General features: G+C 36.0%; 1 protein-coding gene across 1 annotated transcript in view; it reads left to right on the top strand.

The window, feature by feature from the left end:
• The first annotated feature begins 236 nt into the window (after positions 1-236).
• The window catches only part of MYPN (myopalladin), a 109541-nt gene continuing 102805 nt past the window's right edge, over positions 237-6972 (top strand). Inside the window, exon 1 of the mRNA XM_069071497.1 lies at positions 237-1146. The gene's annotated coding sequence lies outside the window, so the exon portion shown is untranslated. The remainder of the gene's footprint in view (positions 1147-6972) is intronic.

Below are 6972 nucleotides of genomic sequence, written 5' to 3'. Positions count from 1 at the left end.
GTTAACAACCAGCAGCTTCAGGGTAGCGCTCAAAAACAAACTAAATTATAGAAGGGCAGAGACCTTAGTGGAATGAATACCCATGCCCACAGGATCACACACTTGGAGCATTGAACTATAAAAACAATATAAACTAAGAATCTGTACGTTGACAAAGTAGATATTTGAGAGGATATTAGACTAGGTAAATGTTTTTTTTTTTTCCTTTCTAGGTTTGGCAACAAATGTAACATCTGCTTTCTTTGCTTTTAAAGCAATTTCCTAACACATGATCTCAGATTTTGATAGACATGCATAAGAGCCATATACTCCAAGCCCATATTTGAAAACATGAAGCCTTTGGGTTTTGAAACGGTGCCTAAAACAGTCTTTCTCAACTATTCATATTGTCATATTCTTGTATTTCTCCATTTGGTTGTTTTCTTCGTTTCTTTTGGAAGATTGTTCATTTATTTCTTTTAATGTCGGCTTTCTTACCCTTTTGGTATTCAGACAGTTCAGGAACAATTCTGTCTACAAAGTGATATGCCACAGCCTTATATCAGTTTTTCAAGCTTATGACTTGATAGGTTCTTCAAATGATTAGGTGGTTAAATATGAGAAGTCAAACTCTTGAACAGAATTCATAACAAACAAAAGTCCACATTCTTATATTTCTGTTTTTAAGTAAGTGCTTTCTTTTTTGACAAAATGTAATATGCCTGTGCCTTGAGCATTGTCCCAAAGATGAATTAATAATATATTCTTTGAGCATCTGTCTTTAGGTGAAATTCTACAATTAGAAAAACTAAGTGCCCATAGGTGCTGATCTGCAATGGAATCCCTTTGCTCAGTGTTCTTCTGCCCAATCAGGTGGGATGTTTCACAGGCACATGGTTCATACAGCTCAAAATAACTTGGGACCTGTGAACTGACAAATGCTCTGGCTTCGGTGGTGACAGGTTGTCCAGCTTCTTGCAGCCATCTTCACTGAAACTGAGGCTGTTAACTCCTCACTCTCTATGGACGACTGCTTTCTGCGTCCAAGGACGTGAAGACTTCCCATGCTTCTCCTGTCGCTTCATCGTCAAGTTCTCCTGAATAACTGGCATCGCTGTGGAACACCAGGGCTGGCGATTCTCATCTGGGCCAATTAAAAAAAGAAAGGTAATATATAGACTTTGTTCACAAATAGGTTTTGATAACACTTCACAGAGTACTGACAGTAGATGAAGGGAGCATTTCAGAATGTTAATTACTGTTGATAAGATAGATTGCTAGAGTGAATATTTCTCTAAATAGGTATGTTATATCACAGACGGTAGCACAGAAAAGAAACCAAATGTTCTTCAGAGTAAGTTTGGAGAGGTTGATGTCACCTCCTTCCCACCCTCCTCTTGAAAGTTAGTACCTATTTGAGACCTAAGGGGAGAAAAATGATCAGAAGGAAATTGTTACAGGTAACATTATATATAATATATGTGCTTATGTGTGCATATATACATTTTTATGTGTATATCTGTATCTACTTGATTTTCTTTAGATAGTGATTTTTCAACCACCTGTTCAAGTAATTGTGTAAAACAATATTCCAGTAGAACATCCATTTCCTTCTTAAAGAAAAGTAAACCTAAAATAATGACTACATAGTTAAGACTCTCATTTTAATTTTTTTTATCATGTAAAAGGATATGTCTTGCTAAATTTAGTATTGAGAGATCTGCTCCCTGGATTAATGTACACAACAGCTGCAGAAACAGTCCTACTCAAAGGGCATTGCTTGTTCTTTCCCCCATTCTATCTCTTGCTGCCTTTTCATTTCCATTAGAAAGATACTTGACTGTCAGTGGCAAGTGTTTGGCCTAATACATTGCAATATCAAACAGTAGCGAGAGACAAATCTGATTTTTAAATTGTTTAAAAACATATAGAGAGTTAAGAAGGGAGAATAAACCAAAAAGGGAGTTCCAGCTGCCCTAGGAGATGACCATCACATTAATACAATGAGGAAAATTAATTACTTCAGAAATAAAATTTTAGTTACCTCTTAATTGAAGGAAGCTACCATTTTTCAGCAAGGAAAAAAATAGCTAAAGAAACTAGGTTTACAATTTCAACTCTTCTTAGTCTTCTTTCTCGTAAGTTAATAAGTTTTGAGCACATTTTGCTTTTTGTCTTAGAACATTATTAAAGTATAATGTGCCACACATGTTTAAACCAATCTATTTGCTTTATAATTCTGCCATATAATACAGGAATGACAAGAATTCTGATATATAGTAAAAGGCTTTCTTTGGGAAACTCAAAATTTCCTGACTTACAATAGGGTTAAGAATAACATTTTAAACATGAGAGAGCTTTACAGTAATAGAGCATGACACATGCAGGTGGTCACGATCTACATTCACCCCTTTCCTCTGCTCGTAGCCCTTGGCAAGTGCAAGTTAGAACTTATCACGTTATTTTTTTTAACATCTTGGTCTTATTAGTATTGGTTATTATTATTATTATCAGACCAGTATTAGTATTAAGACCAATCTCTAAGTTCTAGGAAGACCTAATACAACCTCATTTCACCTGTTCTGATGTAACTTAAAGGGGCATATTCAATGAAATTGCTCTAGACTAAAACCTACAGAGGATACGGAGTATCCTTTCAATCCCACAGACTGTCTGAACCACATGAAAATGTCATTGGGAAAAGTTTAACAAAATAAATAAAAATGCAATATAACATAGATCATGTTAATTTGTGGTTTTCCAAGTCAATATGTAACTGGTAGGGATCTGTTCCTCTTTGACTTTGGCACCACTGAGCTAAACAACTAATTACTTAACATAGAAGTAGTAATATGCTTATTACATCAACCTGACTTGACAAGTAGATTTGGTGAGACGGATTCCAGAAAAAGAAATCCCTTTGTTCATTTAATAATATCAACATTCAAATCCATTCATATTGATAAAGGAGATTAATATGATATAAAGACAACTCAGCATCAGAGTCACCAGATGGTTTTAAGGCAACACTTCCTTGTTCCACTTGAGATTATTTTACATAGGTAGCTTTTATGACAGAAGGAGCCATAAAAGTAATTTTCTGGGAGGAATATTCCAAAGTTGCAAATAATTATCATCTCTACCACATTTATAGTAGAATTTATTTTTTTAAATCTCTCTTTTTGATTGGTTGATTCCTCTTGCATGGAGCAGCGCTACCTGTCATTTAACAAATCAGCATGGTCCTTATTATGCTCATTTATGAAACAAAAATCCTTAAAATGGATCAACTAATATCAAAATTATACTACTCTGTTTTGTTGTGGTTGAAAAGTTTGGTAATGTTGCCCCTTGAAATTTACCTTTTAATTGTTTGCTTTTCTTGAGTCCTAAAATGGAATGATTTTGCATCTTTCCAATTCAATATGAATTAGCCAGAGAACAGAATTCCACCTACAAACATACAGAGTAGGGTATATTAGATCCACCTTGAAGGCACCTTAGTTGTTTATTCTAACTAGAAAATTGTGAACAGCAAAGGGACAGGCATAGAATTGCCATTCTTATGTTGCCAAGAATCTCTTTTGTCTGTTTACGCCCTTACTGGGTAACATACAGCCTTGGCTTACCCCCAAAGTGTCCCCCTGTGTCGTAATGGAAAATATAAGAATGTGAAAATGACCCTCATGATACTATTATGTGAAAAGGCTCAGAGCATCTTGTACATCTTTGTACAGGTTTTCTCTCTTCTTTAGAAAGGAGAAAATAAAGCTAGAAGATGATCATGATGAAGATATCTTACATTTGTATACAGTTTTAAAGTACTCTAAAAAGTAATGGGATAGGGGGTGGCTAGGTGGCACAGTGAATAGAGCACCAGCCCTGGAGTCAGGAGGACCTGAGTTCAAATCTGGCCTCAAACACTTAACACTTACTAGCCGTGTGACCTTGAGCAAGTCACTTAACTTAACTTGCCCTGCCTTCCCCTCTCCAGAAAAGAAAAAAAAAGTAATAGGGTATCAAACATCTGTCTTAAAGGGAATAAAATTATAAGTGAAATGATGTGATTGTAAATCAAAGCATACGTTTTTTAGTATTTCATTTTTAGCATTTAGATTTATTTCTAGATTGGCCGTTTGGCTTGAATATTTAGGTTATTGTAATCCATAAAATTCATGTGTATTCAATTAGAATCACTTTACCATTAAAAAAGAAACACATTTATATAATGCTTTAAGGATTACAAAGTTTTCCTCCCACAACCCTATTAAGTAATTGTTAGTATCCCCATTTTTCAAAAGATGAAACTGAGACGCAAAGAGGTAAAATAATTTGTTCAAGATGTTTAATTAGTAAGCATCAGAACTGAGTTTGAATCCACGTCTCTCCTACCTCCAAGTCCAATATTTCTATCTACTTGCTGGGGGGGGGGCGTTCAGGGGTTGAGGAAACTTGGAATACACAAAGCTACCATTCAAATTAAAAAGCACTCCATGTTCAGAACACTGTTGCATGACCTTGGTTGTGCACTTCATTTCCTACATTCCTTTAAAATACATAAATGAAGACCTGGCCTTGCTTCCTAAGATCTTTTTTATGACACTTAATTCCAACTACTGCCCAGTCCAACATCTTTATCACTTTCATGTCACCACAGAACTAAGACCTTTTAAAATTCATTTTTATCACCTAAAATAGTGACACCTGTTAAAATACTAAAGAAAGAAAACAGATGGTCTTGTTCTTCATTTGAATTATGGAGTTTGGACTAATTTAAATGAATTAATATTGTTCTTTAAAAAAATTCCTAAGCTAAGTGTTTCACTTCTGGTGACTCCTTAATAGTAATAGAGACCTCCACTCTTTGTTTCTTTCTGAGCCCCCTACCAAATCCCTTTTTGTTCTTGAACTACCTAATTTTTTTTGGTCCACCTTCAGTGACTTAAATTTTTTTCTGTAAAGTGTAGTTAAAATCATTTCTATTTCCACCACTTCAGTTATGTCTCTTAAATCTCTTAATTTGAGGTCTGTGAACTTGGTGGGAGTTTTTTTACATTTGTTTTTGCTATATTTTGATAACCATATTTCAATATAATTGGTTTCTTTTATAATCCCATGTATTTAAAATTATTTTTATGGGTTCATCAGCTATGCTAGGCCACTAAAGGGTCCATGGCACAATACCGAAAAAAGTATGAGAACCTCCGTCTTAAAAGGACCCTTATTTCCTTCCAAATTAAATTTTGGCAGTTGTCTTCAGTATTCTCTGCTATCTAGCACCTCCTCTCTTCTTTTATGTGTCCAAACCACATCCTCCAATTAACCAGCCTTCACTTCTCTACCATCCCCATCCTCTTCACTTGAAGTTTGCCAGGTCTTACCCAACCCATTAAAATGCCCTCTTGTTTCCACTGAAACGTAGCTCTGGCTTTCTCATCTCCAAGTTTATGCCCTTCCCCCTTTAGGAAGCTTTCATTGTCTAATCTGATTCCCACTTTTCAGCTACTTCTTGTGTGTAGCAATACCATCCCCTTATCTAAACATGCTCATATAATTTTTATATTTATCAGCTTTGGGGCCTTACTTTCCTTTTCAAATTGTAATATCCTTAAAGGAAGGGATTTTGTTAAGTGATTACTAGATGACTCAAATGACTATTACTCCAGGGCTATGCACCCCAAATTTTTCTCAGTATAGGTATTTGTTGACTGAAAGAATAAGACTTCTCCAACAAAACAGGCTAGACTTTTCTCAATGTAAACCCTCCTTCATAAATATTTACATGCTGTTTTCAGACAAACCACCAAAAAACAAGCTGCATGCAATATATCTAGGACAAGTTTCTATTAGCTAAGATTCATTTTTGGAATCAGCAAGAGTTTCTTCAAAGGCCCTACTAAGGACAGTAAGACACTAAGACCAACCCAGTCAGTTAGAGACTCCTGGACCTTGAGCTGGAAGGCACAAGAAACCACCTAGTTTAACTCGCCTCATTTTAGAGCTGAAGAAACTAAAGGAGAATGGAGTCAATGGGGATTTGTTGATTACTTTTTCCTTAGAGGTTATTCTGCCAGCAGTAACTAAATATTGGCAAATTATAGGCTACAAAGAAGATAATAATAATTAGCATCTGCATAATACTTTACATGCATAGTAGTTCATATACATTATCTTGTGTAATTCACACAGTAACCCCATTTTATAAAGAGGTTCATAGGATCAAAGAGATTAAATAACTTGCCTAGGGATGCACAAGTAGTAAGTGTCTAAGGAGGAATTTGAACCCAGGTCCTGACCAAATAAGAGACTGTATCTACTAGGCTGCCTTCACTTGGATGCATATGAAGTTACTTAAGTGCATAAAGGATTGAGAATAAGTCTGTGATTTCATTGGCATAGGGAGCTTCTGAGTAAAGTTATTCCTTTTACTAAGGCAGGCTGTCACCTTCTCTGCAACTTAGAGACTGATAGAGTAGCCTAGATCACAGTGAGGTTAAGTGACTTACCCAGTGTCACACAATTAGCACGTGTCCAAGGCAGAACTTGATCCTGAGTCTTCCTATATTCAAAGTCAGCTCTTTGTATACTACTACACCATGTGACCTCAAAAGTAAGAAATTTAGCCTCATTATAGGCCTTTTTCTTTGTAGAGAGGGAAGTAGCTAGACTTAAGTTTTCCCATTTTTATGTCTTTTAATGCCACATAACTATTTATTTAAAATAGTAGTATTTCTACTTCAATTCAAATTCCTAATAGTTTTTCTCTCTACCGTGTTTCCCCGATGATAAGACACTGTCTTATTTTTTTTGGAAAGAAAAACACCAGAGGGCTTATTTTCAGGGGAGGGTTTATGTTGTCCTGCCTCAGCTCTCCTCCGCGGCACTGCTCTCAATGGTGCCAGCAAGCAAATCACTGGGGAAGAACAGGATGACGCGCTCACTGCTGCAGCTCTGATTGGATGCAGCTCGGAGCGCCGCGTGCGTTTCACGGGG

This window comes from Petaurus breviceps, unplaced genomic scaffold, assembly GCF_028583685.1.
Source record: "Petaurus breviceps papuanus isolate PSGF00001 unplaced genomic scaffold, PetGlider_PUasm1.0 90825, whole genome shotgun sequence".
Taxonomy (NCBI): domain Eukaryota; kingdom Metazoa; phylum Chordata; class Mammalia; order Diprotodontia; family Petauridae; genus Petaurus; species Petaurus breviceps.
The sequence above is the reverse complement of the archived record's forward strand: the minus strand, read 5'-3'. Positions and strand labels throughout refer to the sequence as shown.